At 40.1% G+C, this 14,813-nt stretch overlaps 3 protein-coding genes across 4 annotated transcripts in view; 1 reads left to right on the top strand and 2 right to left on the bottom strand.

The window, feature by feature from the left end:
• The window catches only part of LOC145487527 (uncharacterized), a 572,009-nt gene that overhangs the window by 194,263 nt on the left and 362,933 nt on the right, over positions 1-14,813 (top strand). The gene's annotated exons all lie outside the window — the stretch shown is intronic.
• The window catches only part of LOC145487565 (uncharacterized), a 400,759-nt gene that overhangs the window by 32,911 nt on the left and 353,035 nt on the right, over positions 1-14,813 (bottom strand). The window lies entirely within an intron of this gene.
• LOC145487550 (zinc finger protein 830-like) overlaps positions 1-14,813 on the bottom strand; it is a 105,152-nt gene that overhangs the window by 60,173 nt on the left and 30,166 nt on the right. The window lies entirely within an intron of this gene.

Raw genomic sequence — 14,813 nt, 5'->3', positions numbered from 1 at the left:
GTAATCAGCATGTGAACCATCACGCTTTGCGATCTTTTGTATGCAGTTCCTGCCATGTTGTTTAGATATTAAAAGCAAGTAAGAAGCGACATCACCTCCTTTATAGCTCACAGCTATTACATGGTGTTAGAAGTAAACTAAGCGGCATTGAATGCCCGGTTATGCAGTGGGATGGCGACAACCCGAAAGAAAACTGGCGGCGTTTCAAGCAACATGTTGAGCTGATGTTTACAGGACCTCTCAAATCCAGAATAGAAGAGGAGAAATGCAGCTATTTGCTCATCTGGGTCAGTCAGAAAGGAAGGGATATCTACAACAAGTGGTCTGACATCTTCGACGATGACCATAAGAAATTAGGAACATACTATGAGCGTTTTGAGAGTCACTTAAGTCCCAAAGCAAATCCTGTTTTCGCCAGGTTCAAATTCCACAGTTGAGTTCAAGACTCCTCAGAAATGGCAGAGAAATTCATCACGGCATTACAAATTCTAGCCCAAGATTGCGATTTCAAAGACCCAGAAGAAATGATAAGAGACTGAATAGTCTTTGGTACAAACTCCAACACCCTTCGAATCCATTGTTTTTGAATCAGTCACAATAGCAAATTTAACACATGGGTCACCAGAGTCTAGTCGAGATGAAGTATTTGTATCCATTCAAGTAAACCTGGCACAGAGCAATAACAGAAAGAGCACACTAAGAGCCAAGCTTGACACTGGGGTGCAGGGCAACATACTACCCATGAGGCTTTACCGTGAGATGTATCCACATCAAGTAGACAACAATGGTAAACTCAAACCCAATGCACTGTTGTCCTCGAATGTTGTGCTCACCACCTACGAAGGCTTGCAAATTAAACACCATGGCATAGTCACCATACCCTGCACTTATGGGAAAGAGAGCACACTTGCACCCTTTTACGTCAGTGACATCCCAGGTCCCGCAATTATTGGCCTACCTACCTCCACTGACCTGAATCTGCTACAGTTCAATTGTGCTATACAGACACAACATCCCCACACCAGCAGTGATGGATGCCTAAAGGACAAGACTCCTGAGGAAGCCTAGGAAACCATCCTGATGAGAGACAAGCAGGATCTGATTACACAATACCCTGAGTCTTTTAATGGCATCGGGAAATTTCAAGGAGAGTACCACATTACAGTCGACCCCAATGTTCCACCAGTGATTCATCCTCCACGACGCGTGCCAATCAGCCTCAAAGACAGCATCAAAAGTGAATTAGATGATATGGTCAAGAATGGCATCATCACAAAACTTGAGGAAGGTGAACCCACACCCTGAGTTAACAGTCTAGCCTACCGACGGAAACAAAATGGGAGGTTGAGACTCTGCTTGGACCCCAAAGATCTCAATGCAGCCATCCAGAGAGAACACCATGTCACCCCCACACTAGAAGAGATCCTACCCAAATTGACCGGAGCTACAGTTTTCTCCATTGTTGATACTAAGTGCGGATACTGGAACGTTGTTCTTGACAAGGAGTCGAGTTACCTCACCACATTCAACTCCCCTTTTGGTAGATACAGATTCAACCGCAAGCCCTTTGGCCTAAAAATGTCATAAGACATCTTTCAGACCAAAATTGACCAAACATTTGAAGGATGCGAAGGAGTGGCAGGAATTGCAGACAACATCGTGGTTTCTGGAAAAACCAGCGAGGAACATGACTGCAACATGCATGGTATGCTAAAACAATGCCAAGATACAGGCCTGAAACTGAACCCAGATAAATGCTTTGTGAAGCAGGAGAAAATCAGATTTTATGATGTTGTCTGTAGCCAAGATGGAATCCAGCCAGATCCAAACAAAATCTCAGCCCCAACTAACCACCAAGAACTACAGACCTTCTTAGGTCTGGCGAACTACATGGGTCCCTTCATCCCAAATCTAAGCACACTAACAGCCCCACTTCGAGAGCTCCTAAAGGAAAGCCACCAATTTGACTGGAGCCCAGCACACCAAGAAGCCTACAACAAAGTCAAGGACTCCATCAGTAGTGAAGTTACTCTAACCTATTTTGATCCAAAGAACGAGATCACCTTACATGTTGACGCTTTGCTGAAAGGCCTGGGCGCAGCACTCTTACAAGACAATAAGCCTGTTGCTTTTGCGAGCAAAGCACTCACAGATGTCGAAATGAGATATGCAAACATTGAACGAGAACTACTTGCTGTAGTGTATGGGTGTGAGAAGTTTTACACTATCCTGTTTGGTCACAGTTTCACTGTCAACACAGACCACAAGCCTCTCAAAAGTATTCACCTGAAACACTTGTCAGCCGCACCCCCATGTCTTCAGAGGATGCTACTGAGACTGCAGCGATATGACCTTGTCATCCGCTACCAACCAGGCAAGAGCATCAAAATCGCGGATGCACTCTCCAGGTTATCGCCAGAAGAAAAGGAAGCCATCCTAAAAGCGAAAGGAACCCATATATGACTGGCCCCTCAGAGCAACATAGAAGTTGAACCAGACACTAATGAACAAACTGTGGTACAAACTGCCACCAACCCAACTGTTGCGATTTCAGTTCCCTCAGAGAATCAAGCCACCGCACTCCCAGGAGTAGCTGGGAGTAGCTCTTATGTAGCTCGGAGTGGCAGGATTAGCAAGCCTCCGGAAAGGCTGGATATGTAACTTGCTCTTTGTTGAACAATGCTGATCTAGTAACAAAGGAACTTTTGTTGTTGACTCATAGGTTATGTTCCTTTGTCCCGTTGTGTTGTTATTTTGTTTGTTGTTATAACTCACTTCATCAGGAGGAGAGGGATGTCATGATATGTACTTCGAATGTACTTCCGGTGACATAATCAGCATGTGAATCATCATGCTTCGCGATCTTTTGTATGCAGTTCCCGCCATGTTATTTAGATATTAAAAGCAAGTAAGAAGCGACATCACCTCCTTTATAGCTCGTGGCTTTTACACTGATTGGAATAATTAACCGTAAAGGAAAAAGAGGATTTGTTTTTCTTGGATCAGAAACTTAAAAAATGATTAATTGTGAACATGTAATTGTTTCGTGTGTGGTTGGGTTATATTTCCCAGTTAGATTTTAACAAGCTACTGTATATCAAATAAGTGCAACCAAGATTGTGGAAATTGCCTGCAATATTTCAGGGACTTTCCAAGAGACGATTTCGCAACTAATATGTTGGAAGAAAAGTCAACAACGTGCCAGGGGCTAATTTGTGCCAAAATTTTGCCTTTGCATATACTCCCTCCTTCTCTAAGGGTCCCCTACACTTTTTCATGATGCGTGAATGGGCATTTTTGCTCTGTGTGAAGTGTGAATGGGGATTTATTTTTTCCGTTATTGGTGAATCTACATCTTCCGTCCTCGGGAAAGTGGTTTTCAATTTTTTCGTGATCCGTGAAATATGCATTTACTTACATGTGATTTATGAACCAATGACCTTTCGTACATAATTTCTTACTTCTTTGGAGATTTTAGTGTCATTAAAGGAGGGTTGTCCAATACACACAATCTGATACGGTCCGATAAAACAACTTTCCGATCGGTACAATTTAAAAGACAGTTAAAGACTGTTTTCGATCCGTATACAGTTGGAAAATTGCATCTCATCAAGCAGACTTAAAAATAAATCACTAGCCTGTATAGCAAGCGTTCCCATATGAAGAGCTTTTCCGCATTCTGGCCACTCGTAAATTAGAGCGAGAGCATCTCATTAAGGGGACTTAGAATATAATTCAAGTCTTACCGGAGTCAAGGGGGTGACACAACTTGTCGATCCGTATGGTTTGTACGAATGGAAAAGCCTGTTTTCCATCCATATACGGTCGGAAAATTGCATCTTATCAAGGGGACTTAGAATATAATTCAAGTCTTTCCACAGTCAAGGGGGTGACACAACTTGTTGATCTGTACGGTTTGTACAGATGGAAAAACCTGTTTTCCAACCATACACGGTCGGAAAATTGCATCGTATCAAGGGGACTTTGAATATACTTCAAGTCTCACCAGAGTCAAGAGGTGACATGGCTTGTCAACCATAAGGTTTGAACAGATGGAAAAGGCCGTTTCCATCAGTATACAGTTGGAAAATTGCATCTCATTAAGGGGACTTAGAATATAAATCAGGTCTTTCCAGAGTGGAGGGGGTGAGACAGCTTGTTGATCCGTACAGTTTGTACAGATGGAAAAGGCTGTTTTCCATCCTTATACAGCTGGAAAATTGCATCTCATTAAGGGGACTTAGAATATAATTCAAGTCTTACCAGAGTCAAGAGGGTGACTCGGCTTGTCAATCCGTACGGTTTCAACGGACGGAAAAGGCCGTTTTCCATCGTTATACAGTCAGAAAATTGCATCTCATTAAGGGGACTTAGAATAAATTATAAATCATGTCTTTCCAGAGTGGAGGGGGTGAGACAGCTTGTTGATCCATATCGTTTGTACAGACAGAAAAAGCTGTTTTCCATCTGTACACAGTTGGAAAATTGCACGTCATTACAGACAAATGGGTTAGTAGCAAATATTAAGTCTTTCTCCGAAGTTAACTTAAATAGGAGTCGTGTCATTACACCAAAAGCCTAGAGTCGACGCACCAATTTCGCTGCTGACATGAAGTGCATTCTAATCCGCTCGAAAGTAGTTTCTCGCGCGGTGGCCTCATGGTTAGTGCGCTTGTCTCCGGATCAAACAGTCCGGGTTCGAGCCCTGGCCGGGGACATTGTGTTGTGTTCTTGGGCAAGACACTTTACTCTCACAGTGCCTCTCTCCACCCAGGTGTATAAATGGGTACCGGCGAACTTAATGCTGGGGGTAACCCTGCGATGGACTAGCATCCCATCCAGGGGGGAGTAGAAATACTCCTAGTCGCTTCATGCTACAGAAACCAGGATAAGCTCCGGCCTGATGGGCCACTTGGCTCGTATGCAGACTTTACCTTACTGAAAAGGTTGAATCAAAATGCGTCTCTTTCAAAAGGTTTATCAAAGCGTAGGACAGCTAAAATATTTGTTTCCTGTTCGTTAGAACTCCCGGTGCATATTTCTGCACATTCGTAATTTTGTAATTGCTGTGTAATATTTAGCACAGTTTGCATTCATGTCCACGGTGAAAAAAGCTGCTTCTCCAGAACTAGGTCACCGTTAAGTGAATCAAGAGTAGAGAAGAGAAGGCTCTTTGGAAAGAACTTTCAACGTGCTGAGCAGGAAAATTATCCTCTATGTGATTATGCTAAGTTTACTTGGAAAATAAGTCCTGTCTTTTCTCTGCATGACTGATTCACATGAGGTGCCATGTCTGCTGACAGGAATTTGCATCTAAGATGCTCGAAAGTCATCTCTCAAAAAGTACTGAATGGATTGAAGAGAACGTCTTTCAAAAGAGACCTCTTTTGAAAGGCTTTACAAAGCGTATAACAGGTAAAAGATTCGTTTCCCATTTGTTGGAACTCCTACTCCAAAAATTCCGGTGCAATATTGTCTGCATATTTAATCCTGAAAATGCTGTGTAACATTTACCAAGGTTTGTAGGTCCACAGCGAAAGAAGCTGCTGCTCCGAAACTACCACACCATGGATCAACTGAGGTCTCTTTGGAAAGCACTTTCAAAGTGTTGGGCATGAAAATTGCCTTCTGTGTGCTTATCCTAAGTTTAGTTCAAAAATAAGTCTTGCCATATCTCTGCATGACTGATTCACATCAGGTGCCAATTTGGCTGCTGACAATAATTGCATTCTAACACGCTCGGAAGTCATTTCTCGAAAAGTACTGAACGGATTAAAGCGAAAAACATCTCTGTAGAAAGCTTTATCAAAGCGCAGGACAGTTCAAATTTTCTTCCCCTTTCCTTACGAATTGCATTCCAAAAATCCAGGTGCATGTATTTTGCAAATTCGATTAACTATTAAAACCAAACCTTTAATGTTAGGATGCCATTTAATAATAATAATAATAACAACAACAACAACAACAACAAATATTTAAACAGGATGACCCATCAGTGTATTCAACACTGTTATCAGAGGAGTCCTGTAAAAGAAACTATGGTGAAAATAAGGTAAAAGGTAAAAATGGGTAAAAAACTTATGTACAAAATTAGTAAAAATGTTATAGTCCTAAATTAGATTGGCAGTTCATTAAAAATGTTGGCTCCTTGATAATGAAAGCTCTTCTTCCCAAATTCAAGGCGAGCTTTAGGTAGTTTCACTGATAAACCATTGTTCCTTGTGTTCTTAGAGTGAAGTGATCTATTAAATTAGGTCTCAAAGAGGGTGCAAACATTGTTTTGAAGACAGTCGAAGACACACTGACTGCTTTTGCACTTAATTAAGTTCTCTGCTGATGGTAGTTTTAGATTGCTGCTACCAATAATTTTCAAACTTCGTTGTTCAAGGTTCTTTATCAGACTTTTTTTGGTATCTGACCAACCAAGACCAAGTGATCTGCAGTATGTAAAAATAGGCAAGATCATTGTTTCATAGATTGTTTCAGTATATTTTTGTTCGATCGACGAATGGATTGAGGTTAGCTCTGCCTGCTGCTTTCCTGTGAATTCTATCAAAGTGTGATGTAAGGTTCAAATTTGGGTCTAGGTCAACGCCCAAGTACTTGGAAACAAACATATTGTTGATACATGCCCCATTAACAGGGATATTAAGTTCATTTCCCTGAAGATTGATTCTTTTCGCAGTTCCAAAGAGCATAGCCTCAGTCTTCCCTTTTTTAAAATTGACTATCAGTTTGTTTTCTTTGAACCAACGACATAAGCTGTTAATGTCTTCATTGAGGTTTCTTTGGATTGTGACAATGTCCTTGGATGAGGTATAAATTACAGTCATCAGCGTAAGTAATTATCCTCAAAAATTGCAGTGGTTTGTGGACATCATTTAAATGGATTATGAACAGAACAGGCCCTCAAAAACACAGACCTTAAAACATTGAAATATGAATATGAGTCTCGTTTTTGCCTCGCAAATTCTTAAGTATGTATCTTGTTTATTTGTTACAATTTAATGGCAAGTGATAACACCACAGGCAGCCCAAGCTCTCTCTGTGAACCACACAAGCAACACGATACGGCTTCAAATTATAAGGGTTTATATGGTTCTGGTTTTCCCTTGGAAAACCAGAATTCAAAAGAGTCGCTTAAATCAAGTTAAATTGGCAAAATAACCACACCAGGAGCAAACAACACACGTATGGAATAAGGTAAGGCATTTTCATTGAGAATTTTCACTTTTAACTACCTCCACGGATATCTTGTAGAAAATCCCATATAAACCCTTATAATTCAATACCATATTGTGTTGCTTGTGTGGTTCATTGAGAGAGCTTGGGCTGCCTGTGATAACACAAAAACTATAGATAATATAGGTGTGTATCGTGTTACAGGCTAACCGGAGTGCTTTTTAGGCTAACCAGCCTAAACTACAAAAAAAGTTTTGATTGCCAGTCATGTTTTCTATTTAAAACTTTGACCGGCTGCCAGTCACTTAGACACTATTATAAGTGCAATGGTGAAAAAAAAATACAAAATTAAAAAAAACCTCTTAACCATAGGTCGAGTCTACTTGATGCTTTTTCCTAACATCTCGATCTCTTTAAATTAAAGGCGCATTTTGGCTCTAAGTACAGAATTTTGCCGTCTAGAAGAAAACCACGACAAAAGATCAAATGTTGGGATTGAAAGACAAAACTTTCCCCTTCCCACTAGAATATGCAAAGACCAAAACACAAAAGGTACCAAAGAAATCTCTAGGGAGTGGGAAAGAGGCAATGTCTTAGTATTTTCAAAGGGTCACTTACCTCACCTTTCCTGCAAGGGAGTGTACACTATGACCCCAGCTACCCCTACACGAGTTTAACAGAGTTAACAATGAAAAGTTTAACCGATTTCTGTTACGGTCTTTTAGTATGTCGTCATATTGGGTCCAGCTGATGAAAATATTGATATCTGAAGGCAACTTTTTCGGTCAGGAACTAGCATTTTGCTTACTTGTGAGTATCCTTCCCAATATTCTAACCTCAATAGTGCCCCATCCTATGGACTTTGAACTAATAAAATGAAACAACCAACAAAAAGTAATTTGTGTTCTTAGGAATGCCCTGTACTTTTCTGCACAAGAACACACAATATCGAGAAGGCCAATTAACCGCAACATATTTATTAATTAGTACATCCTGGCAACTGAGATCTTATCGATATTTATAGCTGGATAGTTGAACCAATAGCTACTAAATAACAAAAGCAATGACTAAAAATTAGCATTGTCCTCTTAAACACACAATTTGGGTTTTATAGCTTTTCAATTTTCTTGTTCTCAATAAATCAACAAAACAAGACGTTACTAGCAGGCACCTGATTGTTTCGCCAATGAGTTGTTTCTCCAAGGGCTCATGTCTTGTATTGATTTAAAACTCAACATGTCAACTACATTATATTGCAATAATGTCTAACCAAATTCCAACTTTAGTTTTATTACACTGCGGAGTGAGAGAAAACCCTAACTATTTCTGATGGTCTTAGCGTGGGCAAAGAGCGACTACGTTAGGAAACCTACCCGTTGTCAAATACGTAGTAAATACTCTGAAATTAACTCTTAGCTGAATTATTTGTTTAAGAACTCATGGTTAAATGGTTTCGAGTAAAAATTTCTAATTTCAAATCATTTTTATGTAAAAATTAATGGTGAAAATATTTTTTGAGAAATGCTACAGAACAAAACAAGTCATTTGTTTACAGCAAAATGTTCTTGACTGAAGTGTTATCACCGTAAATTGTAATGATGAAACAAATATGGTCCACTTTCAGTCTTAACGGACTTGGGCTTAATACCAAGAAGTCATATTCACGTTGGTCAGGTAAAGAACTCAGCTGCAAACATAAGCAAGGCACACGTTTTTCTTGCCATGGGCTAATTAACGCTAACAAGAAGCATTTTGCTCTTCAAAGTCCAGTTTCCGGCTGAGAAGGTCAAAGTGCGACCTCTGAAGATGAGAGTTTGCCTCGGGAGGTATGTGTAGCAATGAGGGGTCATAATATGGGAATCTGCTGGTCTTCATACAAGAGCCCTTTATGCAGTAGTACTTTGTTGTGTACTTTGTAGATGGCAGTTTGTGGCCTGGTTGCTTGGGATTACGTCTTTTTCTCCTTGTCTGACAGCACCGTGTCGTAAGGTATGATCTTTTGCCTTCTAGGAAATTCAATTTGGCACCATCGATACCCCTTGGCTTTTGGGTCATCATCTAAAAAGCAAAGAATTAGAGGCTTGTTGTTGTGGAAAATTTGTCACCCAATGCCTCGCGTGACTAACGTTTTGAGTCCAATCAAATTGTTTTTGTAAAGACAAGTTTCTCAATCGCGAGACTGAACAACAAAAAAGGGAGACAAATGTCATAAGTGACCAGATGACGTCTGAGTATAAAGCTTTAAGAAGGAATCCACCAGACATTCGAGTGATGAGTGGACAAAAACTTTGAACCAGGAGCTGTTTTAAATATCCTCTCAAATTTTGAAATGATGAAATTTTACCTGTGTGTGCACAATTTATCTGAACTTTGAAATTTATTTTCTCAAGGTCCCATGGGACATTGTTCCCAGTGTTATTTCAGGCAACTTTTCATATCATTAGCTTTGAGAAAATGTAAAAAGGACTGTAAAATACCTAAAATTATTTTGGTAAAATATTTTTGTTCATTTTTGTCTTAAACATTATTAGTGCTTGAACGGTTTTGCACCATTCGTTTTTGACATCCAAGGTCTGCATTTTCGAGGTCTGGGTTTTCAAGGTCTGAGTTTTCGAGGTATGTTTTCGAGGTTTGCGTTTTGGAGGTCTGCGTTTTCAAGGTCTGCATTTCCAAGGTCTGCGTTTTCAAGGTCTACGGTCTGTGGTCTGTGTTTTCATGGTCTGTGTTTTCGAGCCACCCCAGAATCCCTTGATTGATTGGTATTTTCTTTTGCTTTAAATGTGCCATATTGTTGCTCACACTTTAAGAACTAGGTATGCATGCAATTAGCCTGCAGAACAGGCGGATTAGCAGGCCAGTGAGCGAGACGCAATACATGAACGTGGAGCACGACCACGAGCACAGAGGGCGACCATGGGCACGGAGCGCGACCACAAGCGCAAAGTGCAAGCGAAAAAAATTGGCCTGTAGTCACACCATTGTTTATGCTCTACCGCCCTATTGAAATGATTGGCATGAAAGAATGAGAGAGAACAAAACAATTCAATTTCTTGGTGCAAAAAAATGTCTCAAGTAACCAAGTTACAATGCAAAACAGTCAACAGATGTGAACATCTAAATTTAGCTAAATTTAAATCATGTGGTGCAGGAACGAACAAAGGAGGTATAAACCAGGAGATGGAAAGCTCGAGCAAATTTAGGATGGAAGAAACATAACTTTGAAGACATTGAAGAGATCTCTAAGATTCTCGAAGTAACACTACAGCAGTCTCTGGTGACGCCAGACAAAGCTAAATATGATCTGTGGTATCAAATAAACAAGCCACATAACTTAACACAGTTTTAATCTAACAACCGGGCCCGGCATCGCAATAAAGAATGCAAGTAATCAACATGATCACTGACCTTTTCCCTCCAGAGCAAACAATTAAAAAGAGATACAACATACATTTCTGCAATAGAAATGAGGTCAGACAAACCACACTTTATAATTCGGCACATGGCAAATTACAGAGGGTAACCCGATAACACAGATCCCCAGTCCGTGGACCCCCACAACGGACCGGGTCCGCAGACTACCCTACAGACTGGTCCATGGACTACCCCTACAGACACCCTCTACGGACCACCCTAAAATAGTGTAAAAATAATATATAAAGACTTCACTTATGGGTTGTCTGATAGATTCATACTCGTGTCGGTGATTTTTCAAGTGTTACACTGTGCAAATGTAACAGACTTGGTTTTTTAACACCCAACCCCCCCCCCCCCCCACCACCTCCCAAAAAAAAGTGCTCAAAAGCTGTTTTCAGTGTAAGGAGATGCTGATGGTAAGAAGGAAAGTTCTTACCTTCCATTCGTAGCTCAATCTGGCTATGGAAGATATATTTTTAGGCAGTTAATTGTTGTTGTATCTGTTATTCCACTGAGCAAATTGTGAAGCCTGGAACAAGTTCACGAACCCATGGGAGAATGGGCTGAACAAAATGGCAGAGGGGAAAGAACACAAATTTCAAGGCTTCCCGGAGGCTTCCCCGTACGCGTCTTTTATATACTTTATGGCCACAGCAAAGGAAACGGCAATGTGTAATGATTTAAATTGCACCTGAGCCTGAATCTAGGTCTGTTACATTTGCACAATGTAACGTTTGAAATTTCGCTGTCACAAGTAATCTATTAGACAACCCATAACTGAAATATTTATTTATTATTCTTATTATATTTTGGGGGGTGGTCCGTAGAGGGGGTCCGTAGGGGGAGTCCGTGGACCGGTCCATAGGTAGTCCACAGACCCGGTCCGTAGTGGGGGTCCGCAGACCGGGGGTCAGTGTTTTCGGGTTACCCAATTACAGAGGTGTCAAACTTTACAAGGCAATAGATAACAGCTGAAACCATGCAGAGCTGACCTCTAACATTCCAACGGCTACACTCAACTCTTAAAAAAGTCCTCCTGATAACAAAATATTAAGTGTCCTTCAGAAACAAGTGAGAAGCAAAATAAAGGTCCAGAGGCTGGAATTTATAAGAGAATGGCAAATGTAAAAATGTCACAAGCCGTAGGAGTCCGCGTAGGCCTGTCACGTGGCTTAAAGCAACCAATCAGAAAAGCTTGAACAGACTCAGGATGGAAGAAACATAACTTTGAAGACATTGAAGGGAGCTCTAAACTTGAGCTTATAATATGGTCACTTTTGAGATCAATGGGTTACCAAATTTTCTAAGGTATGGGGCCCTTTGGCGTGCAGGGGCTCCGCTATACATCAGTCAAAAAATAATTTGACGAGACTGTCATGTCAATGACAATTAGAAATTGAGTGTAGCTGTAATATTCAATATTTCTTTCATTGTCAAGTATTTTCAGTGAATGGGGTTGTTGATATTGATTATTTCATTTGCAAGATAAAGTTACACGCATTTGTATTTCTTACCGTATGTGTTTTCTTTTAATTCTCAGTTCCACTTAGTTTTAAAGTTGCACTGGCATCACATCATCTCAAGTACAGACCAGAAGAAGGGGTTAATAGAATAAATGCAGACAAACTCTGTGGGAAGATAGCATCATTACTTTTAAAACCCCAAAATTTGACACCCGAGGAACTTTGCGTGCAAGGTTTGCCCAGGAGGCAGGATTAGATGCTGGAGGTTTGAGGATGGAGAATTGTTCACCACTTGAAAAAGCCATTTTTAACCTTGAGGATACGCGAAGCGTAGAAACGTGTTTGTTGCGGGGACTCTGATATGCAAATGTGTCACTCACTCACACACTCAGGTGTAGACACTGTTTGTAATTAGTTGGCCCGAACGAGAGCACCCGAGCCCGATGCCATGTTGGAATAGTAACCGAGCCTGACACCATATTGGAATAGTAACCATGCAGTCAGCGCATACATGATTTATTTGGTAAAGCAGGTTGGGGAACTGGCAAGACAATAAGTCCTGATGTGGACCTGCACTATCTAAAATGATTAATTAATATCCACTTAAATATTACATGATAATGGATGAAAAAATAATGATAGCTGAAATAGATAAATATTCAAAAGTCAACGTTTAAAATATTCAAAATCTTTGAAACTACTCAAAGTGTGCATCATGCCGGCTCGAACTGATGATTTTGTAGCTTTTACATGACCATTAATGTTAGGTGTTTCACTAAATTGAAGTGGAGTTGGCTTTGAACGTTCGAATTAGCACTATAGCCAACTTTAAGGCTGAATTTCATGAGCATGTGACTCGTCCAGGCGTTAAAAATGACCAGGAGATGAGCATTTGTTTGCTGGAAAGTGACCTGTCTCATGTAAATGTGGTAAGCTTTGATGAGAATGTGTCTTATTCGACAACCTTAATGAACTTATATGAGCGAAACGAACACTTTTCAATGAATGAAACCAGGACAAACGTCTGCACCATTATTTAATATTGTAATTTCATTTTTATTTAGTAACATCTAAACCTGGGGCCAGGCGAAATATTGTTTTAAATATACGACCTTGTGTCAGCCTTGCAGTAGTCATTGACTAGCTTATTATTGTTTTACTTATTATCGTCTTGTTTATTTTAGTATATTGATCTGAACTCTGAGTGGGATGTGAAATGCACATAAACTGGCAAAAAAATTCCCAAGTACTTGGTTTTGATAAGCTTAATTATTTTTACCCTGTCTTGTGTTTACACTTTTGCTTCCTGATTGAAAAGATAACAAAGGGAAAGAAACCCCCTGTGAGCTCGTAGGAACACATGTTTATGGGTGGACAGATTTTTTGGATCAACACTGAAAATGGCTACTTATTTTGATATATTTTACGTGAAATATATATAGAGACAAGCAGTTCCACATTGGAAAAGAAGTGCTGTCTCATAAGAAACCTTACCTACAGTGTTGAGTGAAATGCAATGAAAAAGGCCTGTAAGCTCGTACGACTTGAAAACATGCAAATTTTCCCAGCAGGCAGACAAACATCAACATCAAGATCTGGGTGTGTGTGTGTGGGTGAGTGGGGGGGGGGGGGGGAGTAGTCTATGATTTTTTTTGGCAGGAGTGTCCTGTGTGACCCAAGAACCCTCAACCTTTACCACTCCATGTTCAGCTGCAATTTTGCCACCCTAGCTATTCTGTAATATGTGTGCCATGAAAGCCAATGAAAAAAGCCTACGCTTTCTGAGATAAGTGCGACCTTGCGTGGTATGAACCCCGCTTGTTTTAACAGTCTTTAAAAATAAACCAATAATTGCAAGTTCATCAACAAGTTTCATCTCTAGATCAGTTAATCCACAAGTTTGACCATAGGTCTCCTTTGATTTCTAAGGAAGCATCCTTGTTTGAAGGGTCGACTGACAGATGTGTTCCCATGTACAATACATCAGCCATCCAATCTGACATTTTTGCATTGGCTGGAAAAATGATGAGGTACATGATTGTTCATCATGATGTGTCTTTTTCTTACATGAGCCCAGCAGGTTATGAGTATTTGGTAACAGGGGATCTTGATAAAGTAGCAAGAATGTCTTCTGTGTTGGATTTGCCCAATTGGGATATATATGAAGTTATTCAAAGGTAACAATACACACAGATTGTAACTAAAAAAATGCACTACTGAGTATGATTATCCACTTGTTGTAGATGCCTTTCTCTCCTTCAAATAGAAGTACTCAAGTATGTACTTGAGAGGGTAAAGGGGGTTCCCTGAAATTTGAACTGTATTATAAGCAAGGTCCTCTGCATAAACTTCAGTTTTAATAAAGGGGTAGCGAATGGTAAATGCGAGACTTTGTGAGAAGGCAAAATCTCGTAAACTTACAGTCCTTGATCTCATTTGGCTTACTTTTCCTCCCCAGTATTGGTATTTAGTATAATTTGCATAGGTGAATATAAGAAGTGGACATTCTGATTGGCAAAAAGCTCATCATATGACACTTTATTATATCTCTCAGTTAGTACGCGCACTGTGATTGGTCAATTTAGCGGGCCGTAATCTACTGTACAGCCCGCGAAAATTTAAAGCTGTTTTCGTTGCCAAAATGTTTCGTGATTTATCGCCAAGTTTTCTTAAAATTTTTAACAGGTAAAAGTTTAAAACTTCCTTTTACTTCTGAAATTGTGTATTAGAAACTATTGACGATTTCAAATTGAC

The sequence above is a fragment of the Orbicella franksi genome, chromosome 5 (assembly GCF_964199315.1).
Source record: "Orbicella franksi chromosome 5, jaOrbFran1.1, whole genome shotgun sequence".
Taxonomy (NCBI): Eukaryota; Metazoa; Cnidaria; class Anthozoa; order Scleractinia; family Merulinidae; genus Orbicella; species Orbicella franksi.
This window is presented reverse-complemented; position numbering and strand designations above follow the sequence as displayed.